Raw genomic sequence first — 16,985 nt, forward strand, 5'->3', positions numbered from 1 at the left:
ATCTTTCTTCTTTTATAGTTATCAAAAAAAAAAATCACTAGAAAATATAAAACGACGTATCTTGTATGAAATCACTGTAAACCAATTATCCAATGAAATTGTAGGAGGAAATTTGATACGAACGTTGACTACAGTTGTTGTACCAAGGTGTGCATGTGAAATTTTAGTTGTTTTAAGATGAAAGTATTGTACTTAAAATATCCAAATTATGATTTTTACTAACATAACCTATATTATTCAACATCAAAGTTGAACACACAAAAAAAAAGCAAGAAATAAAATAGAGTAAAAAGTATTTCATAAATTTCCCTTTAGCTAAAAATAAGAGCCAAGACAGCACCAGAAACCACCTGCTGTACTATGAAAGAATAAAAAAACATAAGACAGAGAAAACAAAGGTGTTCAGGGTTGTACAATTCGTGTTCCATCTTGCTCTGTTGCATACATTTGGGTTGATATTTTTCACGTATGGAAAGAAAAAGAATAAGTAGAGCGAAGCTCCGTTTGAAACACCTCGAGGGTTAAAGTAATCCAAGATCCGTAACCAGTCCAAGACATATCCGGACTTTGGGGCATGGAGTTTCTGTTCTGTGTTCTGTTCAGTTCTTCTCCCTTGTTCTGTTCTGTTCTGTTCAGTTCAGTTCAGTTTAGTACTGGCCTGGTCTGGCCTCTTCTGAGCTGGACAAAGGAAAATCGCATAATAGTTTGAGCAAAGAAAAAGATCCTACTACTTTACGAACTAATACATATGCACATACACACATGTATACATGTACACGTATTCACTCACTCATCACTCTCATATATAACCATAAATATCCTCTACCCTAGTAGAGTTGGCATGTGTGTGCGTATGTTAGTAAATGCATTCGTATGCACGCACACACGCACACACTCAAGTATTTTATATATGTATGATGTGTGTGTATGTGTGTAAGCTTCTATATATAACGAATATTCTGCGTGCTGTGGTGTACTCCTCCTTCTTTTCATCGTTATAGTCCGTCGTCCAGCAAAGTGTATAGAAGAAGCAGTCGTGAATAAAACTTTCCACTGACGAACAAATAGAACGTTAGAGAGAAAGAAATAGAAAGAAAAAAAAGAGAGAGAGAGAGAGAGTACCGTGTTTACAACTGCGCACAATATATAGGCTAAAAACGATGATGCCGGTTTTATCGATTTATCGATTGGCATTTTTCTTTCTACGAGTTCAACCCACCCTTGCTTGCTTTTCTATATTGGTACACATATATAAATACGCACATGTTTCATACATACCTTAACCTCAAAGTTTTAGGATCCCAAAACTTTAAGGTTAAATTGTTTGTTCATCTTTTTTTTTGTTTTTATTATTATTATCATTATTATAAATTTTTCCTTGATTTATCAACAAAAACTCTAACGTCAGTTTAAACATTGTTTTTATAACACAAGTTCTCATTTCAAATTGTCCACCATGATTAAATTTCATTTGGTTTGTTTTTTTCTTCGTAGAAAAGACGATTAAATTCAATTAACGATTTACGAAGAAAACTATCTTGTTTTGCTTTATATTTTTTTTCTTTTTTTTTTTTTCATTGAGACATATTGGAGAGTAAAAGAAATTCCAGTTTGATTTTTATCCAAGAATGGTCTCTTCTAACCGGTGAGAGAAGACTTGGTTGGGATGATACTCAGGAAAACAAGAAAACTTAGGTTGGAATCAAGCAACTATACGAACAGGAGTCAACTCTGAAGAAGGTATAACCTAACCTAACCAGTTTAACTAACTAAATATGAAACATTAACAACAAACAGCAATAGCAACATACAACTAGAACCAACAGCAGTAATAGAAATAGGAAGAGGACGTGGCAACGGTGTGAACGAGAACGTTGTAGAGTAGGTGGCAACGTTGCGGGGCTATTATGTAACACCCGGCAACGTCGCCAGGCTACACAGGAGGGTGCTACGATAGAGTATCGAAGGGGAGGGTAGGAGAAATGGGTAAAGCCAGAAGAAGGGCCGTTTGCGTTGTGTGTGATGGGGAAGAATAGGATATATATCTTCGTTTGTAGTACACATACACACACATTTACACATATATTATATACATTCATGCATATATGTTGAAGAGAATGCTGCTTGTGTTCAACGATAGATTCCCCCATCCTATTTTCTCTAGGGGTACTCTTTGCGTCACACGCGAGAGAGACATCGCTAAACCCTTCCTTCGTTCGGTTAAATTCCAGTTCGTTTCCATGTACTATACTTCTTCTCACGTTTTCTAACAAACAAGAGATATATCTTATTGTTAAGATTAGTTTTAACGTTTGTTGTTGAGAAAATGGTCTCTGACGTACAACAACAAGCAACAATTTATTAGAAGATTGCTTTTGTAATAATAAACTTTTGATGTATTTTACTTTTATTGTTAGGTACAGGTTAATCAAGTTTCTTTAGATTTGATTAACACAATTATGTCGGATAAATGTTGAAGAAAAAGTAGGTTATGTCAGAGATGGTTGGGGTGTACTGGGTTAAAACAAGGTGTGTTATTGAAATATGAGATATTAGATTCCAAAAATGTGTAACACCAACAAGTTTTTAGTAAATTTTAGGTTAGGTAATTAAAAGGGAAAAGGATTTGTCATGTTTTATTATTCTGAACATTGTTTTACATAGGATAAAAATTAATTGGGTTTAATAACCTAGCGTTTTAATAACCCTTTATGGTTTATATTCTTAAAACAATGTTTTTGGTAGGTGTTGTTGATGTTATTGTTGTTGTTGTTAAACTGATGTAAACAATGTATCGTTTCTTTTAGAGATACCAGGTTAAGTTAGGCAGATATATTTAAAGCTTTCTCAACTTTATAACCTAGTAGAGATTATTAATCCATCGTTGGCGTGCGTGCAGCAGCAGCAGCAGCAACAGCATATGCCTTTAACCGAGAAACCGAAGATCCCCATTGAGAAAGTTTCGCAATTACAATTCAGATTTCGCATATTTAGGAGAAAGCGAATTAGAAGAAGATATCATTTACCAAGTTACGTATTTGTACGTATGTTTATTTATTCTAAATAATCTATCTGAACAATTATGATAAAAACAAATGACCACACACATGTGTAGATTATTTGTAAATCAAATTCTAAGTTGATTAAAAAAGATATGATGATGACGTTGGTTGGGTGCTGTTTTCTGTACTTATGATCAGAGTTAGTTTAGAATATGACCGTAACCATTCTCGTTCAAGTTGCTATGAATAAACTACTTTTATAAATAGAATTTATATTACGGAAGAATGATCCAACCTTGCGCGAGATGGAACTTTAGGTAATGTGTTTTATTTACGTATGCATATATTATATATATATTTAACTTTATAGTAGATCAGAGTAAAGTTTTATCGGCATTTCCGAGATCATCCACTGGTGTTACGAAAAGAAAATGGCGCTTGTGTATTCGATTAAATATGGCCGCCATATTCTTAACATTCAATTTTGTTTTTTTTTTTTAGAGTCCACCCATTCCCAATTTGTTCTCCAAGTTGGATACTTTAAAAGAACGTTTACGAATTACTTGATTTAATCGTTTAACGAGAATTCAACTAAGACTTTATGTTTGAATATTATAACCTAACTAACTTAAAAATATAGTCAATTATTTTTTTCCAAACAGGTTTCTGCTGTTGTTTTACAGTTCAACAACTTTGATTTAATTCGTTGGGAAGATTTTAAGATGAGCTTGTTGTGTTAAACTTACCAATCAGAATTTACCATTCAGTTACCAAGTTTTCCTGTGGTCAGAATACATTGATCACAGATACGGAATACAGCACCGTGCGAGGACGACACATAAACAACATCGATAAATATTCATAAGAAACATTGGCGTAGAATTCAAGGGATTTCAAATCTTCTTTCAATTTGTCAAATATCATTGACCAATCTCTCATTTACAAAATTCAAATATAACAAAAAAACTCAACTTATACTAATTCTAATACTACTACGAACATTTTAAATATCTCAAATCAATTTATAACATTTCCATTTTCTCAAGATGCATCCCATGATTCTCTGACGTAATCAAACAAATCGTGTTTTCTGTATCAACAAATTAAAGCTGTGTAACTTGCATTTATCTATCCCCACTCCAATCTTTTGGTACAAGATGGTACTCCACGTTCTTTCGGTATTATTGGACTCATACGTGTTCATGTGTACCACCACAGATATATTTCTATCGTCTCTCTTTTTCTTTCTTTAGTCGTAGCTCGATGCTCGTAAAGGTAAAATGCGTCTGGCATGTAAGAGAGGATAAAGGTGGAGGTAGGTAATGTAGCAATAGGGGTGGAGGAGGAGGGTGGAGAGAGAGAGAGACGGTTCTCGTAATAACCTTTTCCACCTGCAACGTTCCTCGTATATGGCTGTAATGCTGTTCTACAACATATCCCTCCCTCCTCTTTCCTCTCTTTCTATCCCATATGTACATATATGTATATCTATATCTACATGTAAAATATCCATACATATATATATATATATATATATATATATATATATATATACTTACAAATACTAAACACACATTACATACAGGTATACCAATACAAAGACGTATATATATCGCGTCCTAGTGTACACTCACCTTTCGGACGGCGTATATCGGCACAGAAGCTTTCCTGGCTCGACTAAACGAGCGTCGTTCCTACTACCGGCTGGCCATGACACACTTATGCCATCGGCGAGAGAGCAAAGCACCAAGCAAACTCTCGGAGTCAACGATTTTCTTCTCCTTTTTTACTTTTTTTTTTTTTTTTGCATTCCCTTCTTCTTCTTCTTTTTATGTTTTTTCTCTTTTATCGTTCTATTCTGGATTATTATTATTATCCTTTGCTTTATTATTGAACATGTCTTTTTCTTGTTTTTTTTTTTATTATTATTAATCATTGTTTTGGTTTTGTTTCGTAAATTAACTTTTGAGATAAGTAAGAATGTTAATGTTCTGATCGGTGACCGCCATATTGTCTGGCCCCCCTAGTGACGCCATATTTTAAAAAGGTTAAATTCGCGAATCCCTTTTTTTTCTTTTTAATATGGACACTTACTTCGAGGTTAAATAAAATTAATTGATTTATTTGTTGATTGCCTTTTTATTCGTATCGTTTTTTTTAATATAAGTACGAATATGAATATTAGATTGACGGCGGCCATGTTGATACAGGTGATGACGCCATGTTTAGAAAACGTCATTTTTTATATTTACAATCATACTTTTGCTTTCAAAATTAGAAACTTTCAATATTAAATAATTATTTTATTAATTTTCCATTGTTTACTGTTCTATTTTATTCACTGTATTTTATTATTTATAACTTGAAGAGAGAAAGAGAGAGAGAGAGAGAGAGAAGTTATATAAAAGTCAGTCAAATACGACGACGTAATTCATCAAGTCGGCTTTGGTTTCGAGGCTAAAATATATCTGTTGTGTATATGCAACGTTTATATATATTTATTTGTGTATGTGTGTGTATGTGTACCATTATGTACATTGGAAAACCACACGTTTCTTTGCCGTTAAGTTTCTCTCTCTCTTCTCTTTTCAGTAAATTGCTCACACTTATTACAAGAGAGTCATTCAATTACTCATTATAAACGCATTAGATTATTGCCAAGTCGAAGTTAAACGGAGGCCATCCTGTGTTTTCTCATTCTCGTAGAACACACACACACACACGCACACACACAAATATAAAGACACACAACAGAGTACTTACTTCTCTTAAATTCTCTTCTTCTCTTCGTAATACCAACATTCCACGGAAAAAAACTACCAAAGATTATCTGTAAACCGAAGGTCTTCTTGAATCTTGCAAAGAAGAAGAAGAAGAAGAAGAAGAAGAAGAAGAAGAAGAAGAAGAAGAAGACAATAACAAAAATTGCATCCTCCATTTTACTTGATTATCAATCATTACAAAAATACAATACAATTTTTTAGAGAATTTTGTATTAATCAATTCCACATAAAGTTTCCTAAAGATAATTGAATAGATTTGTATGTTTCTATCTATCATATTACAATTATCTCGATAAGATAAATTCATTTTGGAGGTTAGTTTTCACGTTGCGTTGGCACCTTTCAAAATTAGCACGTTGCATTTGATGATGATGAAGTGTAAAGAGAGTAGTAGTAGTAAAGTAGAGTAGAGTAGAGTGGGAGTTTAGATAAATGAGAGAGAGAGAGAGAGAGAGAGAGAGAGAGAAGAGGAGAAACGCGTTGGTACAAAAGACGCCATTCGTGTGATATTTTGCGACACGTGGCGGCTTCCTTCCTCTTACGTAAGACCTTTGAGAACTTCAACAATGTTCGTTCGTTCGTTCGTTCGTTTCGTTGGTTGAAAACTTTTGCAGGCACTCTTCGAGTGACGTAATATCTTCTCTCTCTTTCTTTCTTTTCTTTATTTTTCGCAAGGTATGCTAACTTCGAAAGGAAATATAAAAAACAAAAATAATAAAAAAATATTCCATTCGTTCTCACATTTTAAATTCGTTTACAATTTAAATTCATACATAATTATAATCTGATATATTTTTAATTAAAAAGCAGATTAACATATTGTCTGTGTGTGTGTGTATGTGTATGAACGAGATTGAAATACGAGAATGAAAATTTGATTGAAAATATTGAATTGAAAGATGTTTGATAGAGTTGAAGAGAAGACACGTTTAAAATGTTTCGCGTGCCGCCATTTTGAGAGACTAATACTAATAAGTACCACGTTACCTACTACGTACGTCGATCGAAGTCCTATTCTCTCCCTCTTTCTATCTCATCTTACTGTAGAGTTAATTACCCAAGTAAGAATAGATAATTAATGGTTGTAGCCCGGTCTCGGCATTCGAGGAATCCTTTTGTTGGATATACGATCGTTAACAGGCAGATTCCTTGCATGATAACCTAACCTTAAAATCTGTTAATTAACCCCTCTCTATGATATGCGATGTGTACTACGGTACACGAATATTACGAGTGATATTGTAACACAAGGATTAGAAAACAAGGATAATATAATGTCGGTTGTTCACCCCCCCCCCTCCATAAAAAAAAAAGAAGAAAAAGAAGTCAAGGCATACTTCATCATCAAAACTGTGTTTATTAATCTTCAGAGATTCAATGATAAAATATATATACATTAATCAAAACCCTAACCTAAGTTAACTTGTTTTAAACTGTAAGATGACACACACGACATGTGTGGTAAAAGAAAAATTTGAAACGAAGATAAAAATTCATCGGATTTTTAAGGAACGAAAGAAAAAAAAAGGGAAGATTCTGAAGAATCTTTTTTTTGTTTTAGGTTCCTTAAGTCCATTTTCGTTATATGTAGATAAGTTAAAGAAAAAAATATGGACACTTACGTACAACACGACTACGACGACACGACGTAGTTCATATGTAACAAGGCCGTGCTCGTTATCATCGTTGGAAAATACATATACACATATATGTATACGTAGAAACGTAACTTGTATCCGTGCGAATAGTCCTCGGACTTAATCGTCCGGCATAAGTACGTGCAAGGCCATATTCGTTATCGCTTACATATCCGTGTATCGAGCCATTTTGAATGATAAACTGTGGACGACGGACAGGGTGCGTTCTTCTCAATGATTAGAGAACGATTCGTCGTTGTTGAGTTATATAGAAAAAAAAAAAAAAGATGACGATGATAATGATGATAAAAATAAAAGAAAAGAAGTAAAGATGATGATAAAACGAAAAAAAAAAAAAAAGAAAAGAAAAGAATCTCAATTCTTCGCAACTAAAACTGTAAAGATTCCAAAGGTCGCGTTTATCTCTTCGTAAAAGGCCAGTGGCACGCGTTCATCGTGTTCTCTTTCTTTCTCTTTTTCTTTAGGAAACGTGGCCTGTATTATAAATGCGATAAATCTTATTTATATTGCGAATAGAATTTTAATGAGTTTATTTATCGTCATTATTCGGCCATGATGAAATATCAGTTATATTGTTTTATTACATACACATATACATATAATTATTAAATATATTTTTAATGAATAAAATATTATTTATATATCGCAATCGTCATATTCAAAGAAAATTTTGATATATATCTTAATGATTTATAACGTACCGTTCGTTCGTATTGAAGGAAAGAAATTCTGAGATGAGTGTGTTTTATATTCGGCGAACGCCATATTGAAATTTTACAGACAGACGACCAATGAAAAAGACTAACCGAAGAAGGTAATAGGATCCAACCTTAATTCCATCCGTCCATCCATCCATCCATCTATCTATCTATCCATCCATCCATCCGTCTGTTATGCCTTAGAACAAAGGGAGAGAAGCCCTTTCTCATGCTCGACCTCTCATTTTCTCACGGAAGGCGTATCTCTTTCGAACACACACCACTACCTACCATCACCAATCCCTATCAAACATTATTGAGGGGAACGAAACTGATGTGTATGCTGGGTTATTATATACGTTATTTCGTAAAACGGTTTCTTTTGCCAAATAATACCATCCTGGTAATATTCATTCCTCTCAACTAAACCTTTTTTTATTCTTTTCAACCAAATGGGTTACATACAACACCCATTCACACATCTATCTATAGATAAATACATATTTATGAGTCCTCTCAGTATTATAGTGTTTTTTAACGGGTACGTAGCCCATATTTTGTTTTTAGGGTCATCCTAAAAAAAAAAACTTACTTAAAAAACTGTTTTATCGACTGATCACCGTTCACTGACTTCTATATGTATTATTCCACAGATAAAAAACCAAGCAAGTAAGCAAGAGGTCATTCGATACACGCATATCTGGATAACCCTCTCTTCTTGCACAACGTTCTGTCCTTAATCTTGAGCCTCAGACCAAAGGAGCCGTATAGCTAGATTTACATACGTACATGTATGTGTGTGTGTGTGCGCTCGACTTTCAAGACGACCGCAAGAGAAGCAGGTTAGGTTAGCCTCAAAGAAGAAGACAGAGAGAGAACCAAACCATATCGTCATCCTCCTCCTCCTCCTCCTCCTCCTCCTCCTCCTCCTCCTCCTCCTCCTCCTCCTCCTTCTTTCCTTCATCCCCCCTCCCCGTGGTCGTAGTCATAGTCGTAGCTGTGTCTTATCCGTCTACGTAGTCGACGTCGACATCGTTACGCAATTTGGGGAGCCCCGTTTCTCTTTTTCTCTCTCTCTCTCTCTCTCTCTCTCTGTCATTTATTCACTCACTCACTTACTCCAAAAGTGAATGAAACTCTAACTTGAATTCACGAAACAAATTCCTGCTACCAACTTACCAACATAAATATATCAAACGTTTTCACTTTATGTAGGTATACTACTTACTATTTGCTTAAAGAGAAAGAGAGAGAGAGAGAGAGAAAGAAAAAGAAGAGAGAGACTGTTCGGTTACATTCGGTCAACTTCGTACTTCCGCATTCACATAGGTCGAATGTCGAATTCAACACATAACCAACACCAATACCAACAGCAGCAACAGCAGCATGAACGTACGCGCGGGCACACACGCACACACACGCCACATATATTTGTACATATGTGAAAAAAAAGCGAACTTTAACTCGGTTTTATATATTTCGTTACATAAAATTTTATGCAATCATTTATATTAACTTTAAATAAATTATCATCATCGTCACATCGTTGTTATTAAGAAAATCTTATATTTTGTTTCTTACTCTTATACAAAAAGAGAGAGAGAGAGAGAGAGAGAGAGGGGAACGTTTAATTAAAAAGATTAATCGTGACAGGAAAATTGTTCGGAGATGTGTTTCTTTTTTTTTTTTCTTGTGTTTTTCTCGAGTTTCAAGTAAATGAGGTCATGCCAAGTTCTTCGATATTATTTCTCTTCTTTTTAGCTTCGGTTTTTTTTATTCTGTCCTTTTTTTTTTTCATTTTTTTTTCACACATATAGTTACATACATGTGTGTGTACGCGCGCGCAATTTCTCTCTCTCTCTCTTTCTCTATCTCATCGTATGTCGTACTCGTCATTCCGTTCGTGCGCTATTGCATGATGCATGCAACAGTGCAATGCACTTCTAACCTCGAAAGAGCATTCGGTGTCTCGACAAGACGTGCCAATTGCGACGTTACTCGCATGTTAAACGCGCTCTATTTTCCATACAATACACATTTACTTCGTTCCCTACAGTTTTCTCTATCCATCTATATATCTATCTGCCATTCTTTATTTCATTCTTTGAAAGAAACAACGGTTTAATGTTGTAGGTTATATAACCATATTCAAATTTCCCGCCAATTATTCTATAAGGGACATTTTATGGATTATTCTTGAAAATTATGTTCAATAAATATGTTAAATGTTTTAATATATGTGCGTAACAATTTTGATATAAGTATAATCTTACACAAATCATCCTTTATTTGACATTTTTCCTTAGCATTATAGTAAATCTTCACTTGCAACTTAAATGTTATTTTCTAACCTCACAATAATATACTTCAATTCGACGATTCACACGTATGCAGAGTAATAAGAACCAATTACGACCAATAGGAGAAACGTTTTATCTTTCCTATTATTCTTATTCTCTCTGTAATCCAATCAACAATCACATTTTATGATTTAACTTATAGAAAATCTCGTTGTGTTGCGTATATCTTTTCTTCTTTACAAATCGAGAAGACGGAGATAAAATGAGACGCCATATTTTGTTTCTAGACTAAGGGTCAAGAAAAATAAAATAGAAAATAAAGAAATAAATAAATATGATCTATGTCTATCTTGGAGAACATGTTTTTTCGATTATTTTCTTTTTCTTTTTCTTTCGTGTCTCGCGTTATTACTTCTTTCTTCCTCTTCCTTCTCTTCTTCTTCTTCTTCTTCTTAGGAACGCGTAACGAGTGAGATCGTGTTTCCGTTCCGCTCGACGTACACCAAGTTTGCTTGCCACCTTGTTGCCTATAATTCACTTGCCATGGAATGTAAAATACGATATCGTTTTTGTTGTTGTGTTGTATTATACATTTTCTTTGAAAATATTCAAAATCATTGTTCATAGTGATCGTAATCATCATCGTCATCATTAACATAACCTAATACACGCACACACACATACATATCTGAATACGTTGATGTCCATAGCCGTTGTCCCGTCATTTTTCTATTTGCAACATTGTGAATGAACCTTCGAGGACGATTGCTCGTTAACAGCAAAACTAGTCATCTATTTTTCTCCTTCTCTCGATTGTGTCACGAATCATATCGTCAGTGTGTTACGTAAATGGACGTTACAGCGTTTATTTCTATCTCTTTTTATCTATTTATCTTGATATATCTATCTGTTTCTTTCTTTCAAACTACGAACCCTGTTGTTCATGGATCGTTACATTACTACGTTGCCGCTTTACAGAGGCCATTGCGCGTTGTTAAGTTATTTTCCATGTGTGATGATGATGGTGCGCACTCTTACGAAATGATGACTACTTACACACACACACATATATATATATATATTATACATAGAATGAGACAACACACGTTTTATCGACAATACTGCAATCTTCTTTTACTTATTCTTCTTATTCTTCTTTTTCCAACACGTCCAAATATATTACATAAGAAGATCGTCGTTTGTTGCTGCTTTTGAAAGGATACACAAGGTATATATCTCCGAGAATTACTTTTTTTTTCTCCCAACTGTGGTTAACTTCAATTGACTCAACCATTCCCCCTTCCACTTTCGAAAATAATTTCTTACATTTTCAATGATTATTTTATATAACATTTTTCATATAATTATTTTCTTACATACACATATAATATATATATATATATATATATATATCATTTTTTGTATTTCGATATTATTGGCTAATTTACGATAATAATTAGTTCATTTTAATGATCATTCTTATCGAAAATACAGTTAATTAACATAACCAACATGAAGTTAGCTACGAACACGTATTATTGGAAGCCATGATGGTACCCGCTTAGTCGCCATTTTTTTTTCTCACACCGAGTTAAAGCACATCTCCCAAGTTCGAAACTTATTTTCTTACTTTCCTTCTTTCATTTTGATTTTTTTACGCGTGTTTTTAAGTCTTTCTCTTCGGAGAGAGAACGCGAAGGACTTTGGCATGAAGCCAATTTCTTTCTTTCTTTTGTTTTTTTATTTTTTTTTTATATGTAACCAACATATATATCTCTACACGCACGTTTTGAGTGCTGTTGCAACGAGAACAACGAAGAGTATGACCGTTAAACTTGTCTCTTTAAGTTCGATAAAAAGAGATTTCACTTTATTTATTATTTTTACTTTTATTTTCTGTCTAGCAAAAATAAAACAGAGTTTAACTTGCAAAAGTGCAGTAGACGTATAAAAAGATAAAGTTCGAAGTTATGCAGAATAGAGGAAGTGTTACGTATTGAAGTGTTTTATTTTTAGAGGTTATGTTGTCTGTCGACTATATGTGCGTAATAATTTTTCCGACGACTTTCGATAAGATCCTTTTTGGTTTATTTTTTACAAACTTTATTACTCGATAGATAATGTTGATCACGCTTTAGTAATTTACCTTGTATTTTTTTTATTATTATTATTGTAATTTATAATAATAATAATAATAATGATAATGATTGTCTATTTTTATCAGCTGTGTTTTATTATCTTTTTTATTTCTTTTTAACTAAAGGAATGCATTATCGTTCTCGTGACTGACATAAATGATATAATATTTGTATTATTTTTATAGCATATACGTGGAATAATTATACAAAATTTAATAAGTCAGTTGTTGCATAAAACATATATAACGAAGAATGTATGTGTGTGTGTGTGTCTCAAAGTTTTTCAAATGAATTCCTTCATTTTTTTCTATCATAGTGTTGTTGTGTCGCAAAAAAAGAGAAAATCCAATCGAAAATCTTTTTAATCAATCAATTTTCCTCTTCATTTATAAACATCATCCATCACACACTAATACATTCAAAAATATATATTATATATGAGTGTAACCCTGTCCTCGGAATATTGGATCTCGAAGTATGAAGTTGGTTGAGATCAAAGAACGAGAATGGGGAAATAATGTCGAGAGGGGTTGCAAAATAAAAAGGAAGAGAGGAAGAAAAAGGGAAAACACCTCTAGTAAAGTAGTAGTAGTAGTAGTAGTAGTAGTAGTGGTGGTAGTCAGTCTAGGGCATGCGTTCCTGCTGCTTGCTGCTGCCTACTCCTGGTCGTACACTGCGTACCAAAAGGATCAACAAAAAGACAAAAAAAAATGGTGTTGCTGATAGAAGCATGCTGATATTTGCAGCAGTATTAGTATTAATGGTACTAGTACCAGATATAATAGTAGTAGTATCAGTGTAGTAGTGGTGGTAACGGGGGTATCCCCATCGAATCGAAGGATGAAGTGTGATTGGGATGAGAGAAAAAAAAGGAAAGACACAGACAGAGAGAAATAGATATAGAAATGGTAAAAAGAGTAGTAGTTGGATGAGGGCTTTTGGGGGAAGGGGTGGGATAAGAAAAAAGAGAGAGACAGAAAGAGAGTTGAGAAAGATTTGATCGTTTGGAGGAAGAGAGGATGAGAGAAAGGAATTGGAGAAACGAGAAGAAGAAGGGGTAAGAGGGATAGGTGAAACGTGCCGCGAGGGTGTGTGAGAGAACCCATCGAAAAGAAGCTAGAAAGAAGAGAGAGAGAGAGAGAGAGAGAGAGAGAGAGAGAGAGAGAGAGAGAGAGAGAGAGAGATAGTCAAAGTAAAAAGGTGGTGTGGGAACATGAATCTAAAAAGAGACAGACAGAGAGAGAGAAATGGTAAAGAAAAAGTATCGAGGGGTTGAAAAGGGATGAGGTGGGGTAGTTGGTGGTGCCGCGTGCGCTGAGTGAGGCTCACAGGCAAAGAGGGTTGCACGTAGCATTTTATCCCCCCCCCTCACTCTCTCCCCCTCTCTCTTTTTATATATACGAAACGTTTGGCTTGGATTCGAATCTCGTCGAGGGTTGGTCGAATCGCAAATGGTGGTAGTAGTGGTGGTAGTGGGTGGTGGTAGCAACGACACTAGCTCCCACTAGTGGATCGGGGGTTACTGCTGGGGATACTACATCTAGGTTTCTGCTCTTGCTTGCTTGCTTTGCTTGCTGGTGGTGGTGGTGTTCTGGAGCTTGGAAGTGGGTGGAGGGATATACAGAGAGTGATGGTTGGTTGGTGGTAGTAGCAGTGTTCGTTTGGTTGTAGTAGTAGTAGGTGGTGGTGGTGTGGTGGTAGTGGGTGCAGGGGTCGCGAATCTTTTCTCGACCATTCCACCTCACCGTCCATCTATCCGTTCGTTCGTTCGTTCGTTCGTACGTCCGTTTGTCTGATCGAAATAGAACGCGGATATCGTACTCGATCTCTCTCTCTCTCTCTCTCTTTCTTTCTTTCTTTTTATTTCTGTCTTTTTCTGTTTTAAAGAATTAATGCGTCAAAGTACTTTCCAGTTTAATGGAAAAGTACATTAGAAAATGGAAAGGTTTTTTTTTGGAAGGATTCTTTTTTGTGTTCTATTCTTTTCTAATTTATCTTTTTTTCTTTCTTACTTTCTTATCCATCATCTCTAATAATAGTTTTGATCCTTTTTTATTTCTTTTATTTAAACAATAATTTCATTTCTCGATTATCACTTTGTATATTATTAATTTATTCAATAAAATAAATTCATAATTATTGTTTATTCTATGTTCTACATATTCGTAGTTGGGAAAATAATGTTTCTTATTCTTAAATATTGTGAGGTTAGGTAATTTAGGTTAGGTCTTAATTAACTTTGTATATTTATAATCAATTCAATAAGATAATTTCATTAATACTATTATTATTTATTAGATATTGTTATAATACATACTCGTAGAAGAAACCTAGAACGTTTCGTATTCTTACATATTGTGAGGTTAGGTAATTTTTGTTCTCAATTAATTTTATATATTAATAATCAATTAAATAAGATAAATTCATTAATATTATTATTATTTATTAGATATTTTCATAATGCATACTCGTAGAATGAAAAAAGAACGTTTCGTATTCTTAAATATTGTAAAATTAAGAAAAAGCACAAAATATAAAACTTCAAAATGGCGCGCGGTAACTTTGATGGCGCTGGGGATGAGAGGGTAGAATTTTCTTCTCATCCTCGTATTATTACCAGAGTCAAAATGTGCATAATAATAATAAAATATACTTTATTATCGACCGAGTTTTCGAAGAAAAGATAAAAAGAAATGAAATAACATTGAAAAAAAAAAACAACAAAAAACAAAAAAAAAACAAAAGGAAAACGTCTCTTTTGAAGGAGTCAAAAGTAGAAGGTGTAGTAGTTGGACGAAAAAGGAATAAAAAAAAAGGATGAGAAGAGGAATAAAAAGAATATGAAGGGGGAGAAGAAAGAAAAGAGATGGAAGAATTAGATTTTTGTTGGTACCCGGAGCCGACCGTGTCCCAGTCTCTTCCCCCAGAGCGACAGCTGGGTCGATATATGGCGACGTTGCCGAGCGTGAACCCTGGAAACGTTTCTCTCTCTCACTCACACTTGCACGCGCCTCTCTCTCTCTCTCTCTCTTTCTCTCTCTCTAGTTCGATTCCAGGAAAATCGTTGTCTTCTGTGTGTACTCCCCAGTTGCCTGTGCTACGCGCATTCGCCAAACGTCCGATACTTTTCCAACGACAATTATGCATAGCAATCTTTCTCTCTTACTCTCTTACTCTCTCTTTCTCCCCTATTTCTCACACACACATATATATATATATATATATCTAGACGTGTATATACACACAGGGGTCTCCCTTTAGATATATATATATATATATATGTATATATAGATATATTTAGTCCTTTATAACTGAAGAACGGTGGTTCGTCTCTCGACCTTGTATTTATTTACGTATCGAAATACATCATGGGACTTCTCTCTTTCTCTTTCTTTCTCCCCCTTTTCTTTTTTTTTTTTTTTTACTCTTTTATCATTTCCTTTTTTGCCTTTCTTCCCTTTAGGAATACCCTTCACAAATTTACTCGTCATTATCTTCTTTCTCTTTCTATTTTTTTGTAGATGTATGGGAATAAGAAGAAAGATTGAGAATATTGTTCTCTTTCTAAATATCAAATAAGTATGAAAGTAACCATCACAACCATTAACCATTAACTATAACCCTTTACTACTCCTATGTCGAGCTACACTCGTGGTCACGTTTCTTACAATTTCTATTGTCGAGTTTGATTCTTGACAGCCAATCATTTTCTTACTCGATAATTTCTAATGTCGAAGTTTAGGTTAGGTTCGTCCACGTTTTATTATGAAATTTGTTCTAATAATTTATAATATTTTAATTTGTAATTAAGGTGTTCGTTATATTCGAAAAAATCGAGGCTATGAATTTTGGTTTTTGTTTTTCATCTTCTTCTCATGTCAGACTCGAATTTATTTAACAAATTTTTGGTATCAATTATGAATTTAACAGAAAAATAAATATAATAATTACAAATAAAATAATAACAATAATTAATGTATTTGTTTAGAATATTTTTTTTCTTTTTTTACGAAAGGTCAAGAAAATTAAGTAATTTTTATTGAAATATTGGGTTGACAACTGAGTCATTGCTGATTTTAAAAAGCCACCTATCGACAAAATCCGCAATCATTTTTACTTGTCAACTTAATAATATTTTTCTTAGAATGCAAACAAATATAATTTGAAAAATCATAGAAGATATTTGTCATAATAATTTGAAAATATGTTTCTGTTGTAATTTATTTTATCAAATGCAATTTTTTTTTTTTTAAGAATTTTTTAATCTAATATAACAAACATAAATGGTGTTCCACTTAAAAATCGTGCAACGTCGTTACACTTATTGAATTTTTTTACTTGAAAATACATTAATACACCTTTATTAAATATTTATTGATTTTTAATTCAAAAAATTATTGATAACA

The 16,985-nt window shown here is 33.7% G+C and overlaps 1 protein-coding gene across 3 annotated transcripts in view; it reads left to right on the forward strand.

Annotated features, from left to right (window-relative positions):
- The window catches only part of LOC107071728 (uncharacterized), an 81,363-nt gene that overhangs the window by 15,079 nt on the left and 49,299 nt on the right, over window positions 1–16,985 (forward strand). The gene's annotated exons all lie outside the window — the stretch shown is intronic.

Source organism: Polistes dominula, unplaced genomic scaffold, assembly GCF_049000335.1.
Source record: "Polistes dominula isolate Pdom_NZ unplaced genomic scaffold, Pdom_raw_medaka contig_78, whole genome shotgun sequence".
Lineage (NCBI taxonomy): Eukaryota > Metazoa > Arthropoda > Insecta > Hymenoptera > Vespidae > Polistes > Polistes dominula.